Here is an 11608-nt window from a genome sequence, read left to right as displayed (position 1 = left end):
ACCCTATCAAACCCTTTCATAATCTTAAAGACCTCCGTCAGGTCACCCCTCAGTCTTCTCTTTTCTAGAGAAAAGAGCCCCAGCCTGTTCACTCTTTCCTGATTGGTACAACCTCTCAGTCCTGGTATCATCCTTGTAAATCTTTTTTGCATCTTCTCCCGTGCCTCTATGTCTTTTTTATAATACGGAGACCAGAACTGTTCACGGAACTCCAGGTGTGGTCCAATCAAGGTTCGATACACATTTAACATCACGTCTCTGCTTTTTGATTCTATCCCTCTAGAAATGAACCCCAGTGCTTGGTTTACTTTTTTTATTAACTTATTAACCTACGTGGCGACTTTTAGTGATCTGTGTATCTGTGCCACCAGATCTCTCTGTTCCTCTACCCAATTTAGATGCTTATTTTTCAACGAGTATGTGGCCTCCTCATTCTTTCTACCAAAATGTACCGCCTCACACTTATTATCTTGAATTTACCTTAATAATCTCAATTTCCTATGAACTAAACTCCAATTCTCTCCCCTCCTCTCCTGCAAGCACTAACTCACCCTGGGATACTGTTCCATTGCCACTCTTTATACGTGAGTCTTGACAATGAATGCCGGAAGGCTAGCGACCCTGAGCGAAGGGAATCACAGTCAAGTCCAATCCCGTTGTCACCCACACACATACACGTGCACACTTTCCGTCGGGGTCACTGGCGAGTGAGCATGACAGGTGATGTGCCATGGACAGATGCATCTACAACAGGTAGATTGCTGATGACACGGTCAAGTAGGTTTTTCCCTCAGGAGTGTGATGGAATATTCTCCACCTGGATGAGTGCAGCTCCAACAACACTCACAAAGGTCGACACCATCCAGGACAAAGCAGCCCGCTTGATTGGCAACCCCATCCACCACCTTAAACATTCACTCCCTCCACCACCGGCGTACCGTGACTGCAGTGTGTACTATCTACAAGATGCACAGCAGCAACTTGCCAAGGCTTCTTCGACTGCACCTCCCAAACCCCCAACCTCTACTGCCCAGAAGGACAAGGGCAGCAGGCCCATGGGAACCCCATCACCTCCAAGTACCCCTCCAAGTCACACACCATCGGGACTTGGAAATAGATCGGCCGTTGCTTCATCGTCGCGGAGTCAAAGTCCTGGAACTCCCTCCCTAACAGCACTGTGGGAGTACCTTCACCACACGGACTGCAGCGGTTCAAGAAGGCAGCTCACCACCACTTTCTCAAGGGCAATTGGGAATGGGCAATAAATACTGGCCTTGCCAGCGATGCCCACATCCCATGAATGAATTTTAAAAAAGCAAGAAATTTGGCTGCCTTCCCCCCCCACCCACCCCAACCCCACTACCCCTTCCTCCCTCACCCATGGCCAAGAAGGCCAATTGTAACACCCTCACTGCCACCCTGACTCAGATCAGCTAACTTGGACAGAGACCAGGGATTTTGAACCTCTGGACCTTCTGATCCATATGGGCTCAGCATCAATCCAATGAGCCTTCAGGGGAGCTTCCCCAAAAAGAAAGAACATAAGGAACATGCATATGGACTTTCAGCCCCTCAGGACATCCCAAAGCACTCTCAGGCCAATGAAGTCCTTTTCGAAGAGTAGCCACTATTGTAATGTGGGGGCTAGGCATGTGCGTAACATTGAATGGTACTTTTGAAATGATAAGGAAGACTTACAAGTTGTGTGAAGTCGATAAGAAGCTCCTTGGAATTCCCAAACTCGTCCATTATCAGAAGGCGGACGGATGCGGAACAGCAGTCCAATCTGCGGAGAAAAAGCCCATTGAGATTTGGCTCATGCTAACCTCACGTGATGTGGTCTCCTTGTGGTGGACGACTTCCTTGGACCTCTGCCCGTAAAGTGGGGAGCAGAAGGTGGTCCTTCCAATCAGTAACTAAAGCCCCGATTTTAATTGGGGGGGTGGCGCGGGTACATTGGGTGCGACCCCGCCCCCCCCCCCCACAAAGCGGGCAGTGCACCAGGGGAGTCTGCGGATCTTAACGGCCGGGCCTCATTTGACCGACTACCTGGGCGGGAGCAGGGAGTTGGACGGCAGGAGGCCGCAGCCAGGGACACGCAGGAATGGCGATGGGCCGAATGGCCTCCTTCTGTCCTGTAAAATCCTGTGAGTCTAGACGGGGTGGGGGGGTCACTAGATAGTGATCAGGAGTGGGAGCACTGGCTAATTTTTCCTCCTTTCTGTCCGGAGGTAATGAGAGAAGTCAGGACCCCCTACCTCTGGGGAGTCTCGAACCAGGGGGTCACAGTCTCAGAATAAGGGGTTGGCCATTTAGGACTGAGATGAGGAGAAATTTCTTCACTCAGAGGGTGGTGAATCTTTGGAAGTCTCTACCCCAGAGGGCTGTGGAGGCTCAGTCGTTGAGTATATTCAAGACAGAGAGCGATAGATTTTTGAATATTAAGGGAATCAAGGGATATGGGGATGGGGCAGGAAAGTGGGAATGAGGTAGAAGATCAGCCATGATCTTATTGAATGGCGGATCAGGCTTGAAGGGCCGAATGGCCGACTCCTGCTCCTATTTCTTATGTTCTTACCGGCTCAGATCTATTAGCTCAGAACTGGGAATTTGAAACAGAGACCTTTTTCCTCTGTAGTGACACAGCACCACATTGTAAGTAAAGGGTTAATCAGACTGTCCTGAGGTCTGCTAACGTTAGAGCGCTATTATTTTCTCTTGATCTTGTAGTAATAGTATCCGTCAGCTTTTGCCTGTTTAGTGAAGAAGTTTAAGTCATCTTAGATGCAGTGTCCACCGAATGGTTTGAATTAAGGCTGACCTTAAATGGTCAGTTTGGATATTAAAACCTAATTAAAAGGCATATACTTCGGAGAACTTTAGTTAGTTGAGGACAAGTTCTGCAGAAGGGAGCATCTGTGAATAGATCGCCCTTTTCCCAGGCAGGAGATTGGTACAGAACGGTACAGATTTATAACGAGAAGTTGCACTGGGTATAATCAAGAGTGTAGATAACAAAATTGGGGAGCTGTACCAGTCTATCGAAAACAAAAAGAACTGGTTTAAACTAAAGTTATCGATAAGGGACAAGGGAAGCAGCTGCTTAAAATTAAACTTTCTATGGACTTGTATGAGGTGCTGCAGAATGTGTGGAATTTCCCACAAAAGGTACATAAACTGGGCGTTGGAACAGAGACTTAGGATTCGATGGTCTGCAGCTCTGAATTGTAACACATTTAAGTTCTCCATCTAAAACTGGCACGGTTTTGCCATATATACTGCTATTTAGTCTATGTTTAATTATTGCATACTTAATAACCCCATGACATCTGACATTCAATCTTGCAAACCCTGTTGATTTGAGGAGTAACTTACCAGTAAGAACACACATACTTACCGTGCCTCTATGATCATAGAATCATAGAATGGTTACAGCACAGAAGGAGGCCATTCGGCCCATCGAGTCCATGCCGGCTCACTGCAAGAGCACCTCAGCTGGTCCCACTCCTCTGTCCTTTCTCCGTGTCCCTGCAATTTTTTTTTCAGTAGGTACTTATCCAATTCCCTTTTGAAAGCCATGGTCGAGTCTGCCTCCACCACCCTTTCAGGCAGTGCATTCCAGATCATAACCACTCGCTGCGTAAAATTTTATTTCTTCATGTCGCCTTTGGATCTTCTGCCAATCACCTTAAATCTGTGTCCTCTGGTTCTCGACCCTTCCGCCAATGGGAACAGTGTCTCTCTATCTATTCTGTCTGGACCCATCATGATTTTGAACACCTCTATCAAATCTCCTCTTAACCTTCTCTGCTCTGAGAAGAACCACCCCAGCTTCTCCAGTCTATCCACATAACTGAAGTCCCTCATCCTTGGAATCATTCTTGTTAACCTAATACCATCACTTTGCAATAGATTAACAGCAGGAGAGTGAGGCAAGCAGGCAGTGCACTTACCGGATGGAGCAGTTGTACTGTTTGACACCAGTGACCGTTACCATCGAACAAAGGGGCTGGTGGTCAGTGTCTGGAGCTCGGACAGTTAAAGATCCCGTCGGACCTTCATCCCATGCGATGAAGTCGATCCCCCAGTCGTGAGTGCTGCAGTCTGGACTGTGTTGCTGATCGGCAGTACAATTGCCAATGTACATCGTGATGTTGTACTGTGGCGGTATTTCATCCGTTATCTGGAACATAGGAATACACAAACAGGAGGAGGTCATTCACTCAGTTAATTCCAGAGATGAGGGGTTGACTTATGAGGAAAGGTTGAGCAGGCTGGGCCTATACTCATTGGAGTTTAGAAGAATGAGAGGTGATCTTATTGAAACATATAAGACACTGAGGGGGCTTGACGGGGTAGAGGCTGAGAGGATGTTTCCCCTCGTGGGGAAATCTAGAACTCGGGGGCATAGTTTCAGAATAAAGGGTCGCCCTTTTAGAACTGAGATAAGGAGGAATTTCTTCTCTCAGAGGGTCGTAAATCTGTGGAATTCTCTGCCCCAGAGAGCCGTGGAGGCTGGGTCATTAAATACATTAGACATAAAGGAGATAGACAGATTTTTGCAAGATAAGGGAGTGAAGGATTATGGGGAGCGGGCTGGGAAGTGGCTTTGAGCCCAAGATCAGCCATGATCTTATTGAATGGCGGAGCAGGATCGAGGGGCCAAGTGGCCTATTCCTGCTCCTATTTCTTATGTTCTTATGTTCAGTCCCTCGAGCCTGTTCCACCATTCAATTAGATCATGATTGATCTGAATCTTAACTACATCTACCCACCTTCATTCCGCAACCCTTAATACCCTTGCCTAACAAAAATCTATCAGTCTCCGTTTTGAAATTTTCAATTGACCCCCCAGCCTCAACAGCTTTTTGAGAGGCGTGAGTTCCAGATTTCTACTACCCCTTGTGTGAAGAAGTGCTTCCTCACATCACCCTGAAGGGCCGAACTCGAATTGTTCTTATTCTGGACTCCCCACTCCCACCCCCCCCCCCCCCACTATAGGGAAAAGCTTCTCTCGAGCTACATTTTCAAATCCTTTAACCATCTTGACCAGCCAGAGTGGAGGATTTTTGGGAAGAACGATGGTGCAGATTGTCCCGTTCCTACACCGGGGATCATTGGGTGCAGCCAATATTGGAAAATTGGGACAGGCGGAGCGCACCGCCCTAACGGAGCCAGGTCCGAAATTCCGTCCATTCCTTGCAGAGCTATGGGGACAGAGCGAGGGGAGTGGGACTAATTGGCTAGCTCTTTCAAAAGGGACAGCACAGGCACGATGGGCCGAATGACCTTCGTCTGCGCAGTACGATTCTTTGATTCTATTGGACGGGCTCCATCAGGGTCGACCGATTTTCACCTATTCAGTGCGCTCGGGAATCTATTAATCCCAGGAGCAGGAACGGGGAAAATCCGCTCTAATAATAAGTAGGAAGAGAGAAGGAAGGGAAAAAAAGAAATTAGAAAGAGAGGGAGAGGGAGAAGAAGCAGCATAAACTAAGAAGTTATGTACTGCAACCCTGCAGCAGAATATCTGAACCGTTTCATTGGCTTCTCTATTTTGTTTGATTTCCCATTTCCTTATCAAACTCTTTGCTACACTTCAAAAAAAAAACATAACTCTCTACTAATCCAAAGTGCACCTGAATGATGCTCTCGTCATGGTGAAGCCTTTTCCAACAACTCTGTCTCGCTCCCTGACAGGATAAAAGGAAAAGCTGGTTCTCTGATAGATGCGCTCCAACCTCATATCTCCCCTTGCTCTTTCACTATCTTTCTTGCCTCTTTATTATGGTTATTGTTCCTCTCTAAGCACCAGATGCTCTTCTACATTTCCTTCCCCCGACGTGCATCCTCGTGGTGTGCACGTCAAGGCTTATCCCTGTTGACTTCTGCTCTAACTCATCCTTTCTAAGGACCTCAAAGGACAGTGTCTGACCCACTGCACCGCCCAGTCCCAGAGGGGGAAAGGACAGTGTCTGACCCACTGCACCACCCAGTCCCAGAGGGGGAAAGGACAGTGTCTGACCCACTGCACCACCCAGTCCCAGAGGGGGAAAGGACAGTGTCTGACCCACTGCGCCACCCAGTCCCAGAGGGGGAAAGGACAGTGTCTGACCCACTGCACCACCCAGTCCCAGAGGGGGAAAGGACAGTGTCTGACCCACTGCACCACCCAGTCCCAGACGGGGAAAGGACAGAGCCTGACCCACTGCACCACCCAGTCCCAGAGGGGGAAAGAACAGTGTCTGACCCACAGAACTGCCAGGTCTCAGAGTCTGAAGGGACAGTGTCTAACCACTGCATCACCTAGTCCCAGAGGGGTAAAGGACAGCGTCTGTCCCACTGCACCACCCAGTCGCAGAGGGGGAAAGGACAGTGTCTGACCCACTGCACCGCCCAGTCTCAGAGGGGGAAAGGACAGAGTCTGACCCCCTGCACCAGCCAGTCCCAGAGGGGGAAAGGACAGTGTCTGACCCACCGCACCACATAGACCCAGAGGGGGAAAGGACAGTGTCTGACCCACCGCACCGCCCAGTCTCAGAGGGGGAAAGGACAGAGTCTGAATACTGCACCACCCAGTCCCAGAGGGGGAACGGACATTGTTTGACCCACTGCACCTCCCAGTCCCAGAGGGGGAAAGTACAGTGTCTGACCCACCGCACCACCCAGTCACAGAGGGGGAAAGGACAGAGTCTGAATACTGCACCACCCAGTCCCAGAGGGGGAACGGACATTGTTTGACCCACTGCACCTCCCAGTCCCAGAGGGGGAAAGGACAGAGTCTGAATACTGCACCACCCAGTCCCAGAGGGGGAACGGACATTGTTTGACCCACTGCACCTCCCAGTCCCAGAGGGGGAAAGGACAGTGTCTGACTGTGGTAAACCACTTTTATCGTTACACTATAGTTATCACTGTTGTATTGTTATCACCGTTATCACTGTTGTATCACGATACGAGGTCGCCTCTTGTCGCGCTGTTATACCTGGGCTGACCACCTCCGACTCCGCCCATGGCTCCACCTACCTGCCCAGGTATAAAGGTAGTCGACTGGCTGGTATTCCTCCTTGTTGGACCCGATCACCCACGAGGGTGGGCTCTGTTATTTAGTCAATAAAAACCTTTAGTTACGTTCCTAACTCGTCGCTTTTTATTGGACGAATTGATAGGTATATCAATTTTATTGACTAAATTTTAAAGATGTCTACTACTGGCCAGCCAGAAGCCCTCCCAGAAGCACAGCCACACCAGCCGGCTTGGCTGCAAGCCCTCAAACCACCGTACCTGGATCTAAACCCACAGGCAGCAAACGCAGCCCTCAACTTCAAACACTGGCTGGACTGCTTCGAATCCTACCTGGAAGAATCCGGCGCCCCGCAGAGATCCAAACTAAGACTTCTGAACGCCCAAGCGAGCCCGAGAGTATACGCACTCATACAGGACACGACTACGTACGAGGCCGCTATCAACCTACTGAAACAGCAGTACCGCAGCCCGGTAAATTACATGTACACCAGGCACCTCCTAAGATCCCGCCCGCAACAGCCAGGAGAGTCTGTAGCTGAATTTTTACGGGCGCTAAGAGCACTCGGCAGGAACTGTGACTTTAAAGCGGTGACGGCTGTTGAAAATACGGAAGATAATATCCGCGAAGCCTTTGTGAAAGGCCTACGGTCCGACTACTCACGGCAAAGACTGCTTGAAGCTAAAGACCTCGACCTGGACAAAGCTGAAGCCCTCGCTCTCTCCCTGGAGGTGGCCCATCAGGACCAGGAGGCGTTTTCCAGGTACTGCTCGCGACCCTGGGACTCGGGCCCGACCCCTACCGCAATACCCTTCGCAGCGCCGCCCCCGGGACCTACCTCAGCGTCGGCGTCCCGGACCCGACCGGGCCCGCCACCCCCGGTACCGGCTCCGACATCGGGCACCCGCGATCGGGCCGCCGGCTGCTTCTTTTGCGGCCAGGAGAAGCACCCGAGGTCGCGCTGCCCAGCCAGGAACTCTACCTGCACAACCTGCAGGAAGAAAGGCCATTTCTCTAAGGCCTGCAGGAGCGGATCTTCAGAGGCCAGCAGTGCCTCATGCGAACTGTGGGGGCGGCCATCTTCTTTCACGGCAACTGAGGCCAGTATCCCCACACGTGAGTCATGGGGGCGGCCATCTTTGATCAAGGCAACCGACCCCAATAGTGCCTCATGTGAGTTATGGGGGCAGCCATCTTCTCCGCCATTTTGTCCTACCTCGTGGGAGACGCCATTTTACCCACCACGCCCGACTGCCACCGGGCCCCCGGACCCGACGACCGCCTCGCCCGCAGACGACAACGACTCGCTTACCTACACGCTAGCCTCCGTCACTCTGGATCAAGCCCGCCCACACCACCTGTCCAAGTCGATGATGGACATCAAAGTAAACGGCCACGCCACGACCTGCCTGTTCGACAGCGGAAGCACGGAGAGCTTCATCCACCCAGACACGGTGAGCCACTACTCCCTCCCTGTCCTGCCAACGCGCAACCGAATCTCGATGGCATCGAGGTCCCACGCCACGGACATTAGCGGCTACTGTGCTGTGACCTTGTCGGTTAAGGGTACAGAGTATAAAAACTTTAAACTCCTCGTCCTCCCCCAGCTCTGCGCTGCCGTCCTACTAGGGCTGGACTTCCAATCCCACCTCCAAAGTGTAACCCTAGCATACGGTGGACCCCTCCCCCCACTCACAGTCGACAACCAGCGAAGGTTAAACCGCCCACCGCATAACACCTGCAGCCTATCCACCCTCAAGGTGCCGCCACCTTCCCTGTTCGCTAACCTCACCCCCGACTGCAAACCCGTCGCTACCAAGAGCAGGCGGTACAGCGCTGGGGACAGAGCTTTCATTTGCTCTGAGGTGCAGCGTCTCCTGATGGAGGGCATCATCGAGGGGAGCAACAGCCCCTGGCGTGCCCAGGTCGTGGTCGTTAAGACCGGCGATAAAAATCGCCTGGTCATCGACTACAGCCAGACCATAAACAGATACACCCAGCTGGACGCATACCCCCTTCCCCGCATATCTGACATGGTCAATCAGATTGCACAATACCGCATATTCTCGACCATCGACCTTAAGTCGGCCTACCACCAACTCCCTATCCACCCCGAGGACCGCCAGTACACCGCCTTCGAGGCGAATGGGCGCCTATACCACTTCCTTAGGGTCCCCTTCGGTGTCACCAACGGGGTCTCGGTCTTCCAAAGGGAGATGGACCGGATGGTTGACCAGAACGGACTGCAGGCCACATTCCCCTACCTAGATAACGTCACCATCTGCGGCCGCGACCGGCAGGACCACGACGTGAATCTGGAGAAATTCCTCCGTACAGCCCAACGGCTGAACCTCACCTACAATAAGGAGAAATGTGTGTTTAACACCTCGCGCCTTGCCATCCTTGGCTGTGTAGTAGAGAACGGACTCATCGGCCCCGACCCCGAAAGAATGCGCCCCCTCATGGAGCTACCCCTCCCCCACTGCCCTAAGGCACTTAAGAGAACCCTGGGGCTCTTCGCCTACTATGCCCAATGGGTGCCCAATTATGCGGACAAAGCCAGACCCCTCATGAAGTCCACATCCTTCCCCCTTACGGAGGAAGCGTGCGCAGCCTTCTCCCTCATTAAGGGAGACATTGCCAAGGCCACTATGCACGCAGTGGATGAGTCCATCCCCTTCCAAGTCGAGAGCGATGCATCCGACTTCGCCCTAGCCGCCACCCTTAACCAGGAGGGGAGACCGGTGGCCTTCTTCTCAAGGACCCTACAGGGCCCTGAGATCCGACACTCGTCGGTCGAGAAGGAGGCCCAGGCGATTGTGGAGGCGGTACGACGCTGGAGGCACTACCTGGCAGGCAAACGATTTACCCTCCTTACCGACCAACGTTCGGTCGCTTTTATGTTTAATAACAAGCTGAGGGGCAAAATCAAGAATGACAAGATCTTGAGGTGGAGAATCGAGCTCTCCACCTACGATTATGATATCTTGTACCGGCCAGGTAAGCTGAACGAACCCCCCGATGCTCTGTCACGAATTACATGCGCCAGCGCGCAAAGTGATAGACTTCAGACCCTCCACAACGACCTCTGCCACCCCGGGGTCACCAGACTTTACCACTTCATTAAGGCCCGCAACCTGCCCTACTCCATCGAGGAGGTCAGGACCATAACCAGGAACTGCCAGACCTGCGCCGAGTGCAAACCGCACTTCTTTAGGCCGGACAGAGCAAGCCTGATCAAGGCCACCCGCCCCTTCGAGCGCCTGAGCATCGACTTTAAGGGGCCCCTCCCGTCCTCTGACCGTAATGTGTACTTCCTCAACATTGTTGATGAGTACTCCCGTTTCCCCTTTGCCTTCCCCTGCCCAGACATGACCAGTACCACGGTCATTAAATGCCTGAACGACCTCTTCGCCTTGTTCGGGTTCCCAAACTATATACATAGTGACCGGGGCTCCTCTTTCATGAGCGAGGAACTCCGTCAGTTCCTACTAGCGAGAGGTATTGCAGCAAGTAGGACCACCAGCTACAACCCCCAAGGGAACGGCCAGGTGGAAAGAGAGAACGCGACGGTATGGAAGGCCGTCCTCTTAGCCTTAAAGTCTAAGGGCCTCCCAACCTCCCGCTGGCAGGAAGTCCTCCCGACAGCGCTGCACTCCATCCGGTCACTACTTTGCACTGCCGTTAACGCCACCCCCCATGAACGAATGTTTGTTTTCCCCAGGAAGTCGACTACGGGAACCACTCTACCAACCTGGCTGACCTCTCCGGGGCCCGTCTTGCTGCGAAAGCACGTGAGGGCCCATAAAACAGACCCCCTGGTCGAAAGGGTGAACCTCCTGCACGCCAACCCCCAGTACGCCTACGTGGCTTACCCAGACGGGCGGGAGGACACTGTCTCCTTACGAGACCTCGCACCCTCGGGCACTCCGGAGACACCACCTTTACCCCCCCCCACCACCCCCCCAATTCCAGCCCAGGTAGACGGCATGCCGGAACCCCACGAGCCTTCGCCGACCACGCAGACACCAGCACTAACACCGGATAATGCAGCACCGCCGCTGCGACGATCGGAGAGGCTTACGAGGCCTCCGGACAGACTGACATACCAGAACTGGTAGTACACTTCACCCCGCCGGACTCAAATCTAAACAAGGGGTGAATGTGGTAAACCACTTTTATCGTTACACTATAGTTATCACTGTTGTATTGTTATCACCGTTATCACTGTTGTATCACGATACGAGGTCGCCTCTTGTCGCGCTGTTATACCTGGGCTGACCACCTCCGACTCCGCCCATGGCTCCACCTACCTGCCCAGGTATAAAGGTAGTCGACTGGCTGGTATTCCTCCTTGTTGGACCCGATCACCCACGAGGGTGGGCTCTGTTATTTAGTCAATAAAAACCTTTAGTTACGTTCCTAACTCGTCGCTTTTTATTGGACGAATTGATAGGTATATCACTGACCCACTGCACCACCCAGTCCCAGAGAGGGAAAGGACAGTGTGTGACCCACCACACCGCAGAGCCCCACAGGGGGAAAGGACAGAGTCTGACCCACTGCGCCACCCAGTCCCAGAGG

This window comes from Somniosus microcephalus, unplaced genomic scaffold (assembly GCF_052327205.1).
Source record: "Somniosus microcephalus isolate GS21.2 unplaced genomic scaffold, FLI_Smic_1.0 unresolved_chr1, whole genome shotgun sequence".
NCBI classification, from domain to species: Eukaryota; Metazoa; Chordata; class Chondrichthyes; order Squaliformes; family Somniosidae; genus Somniosus; species Somniosus microcephalus.
This window is presented reverse-complemented; position numbering follows the sequence as displayed.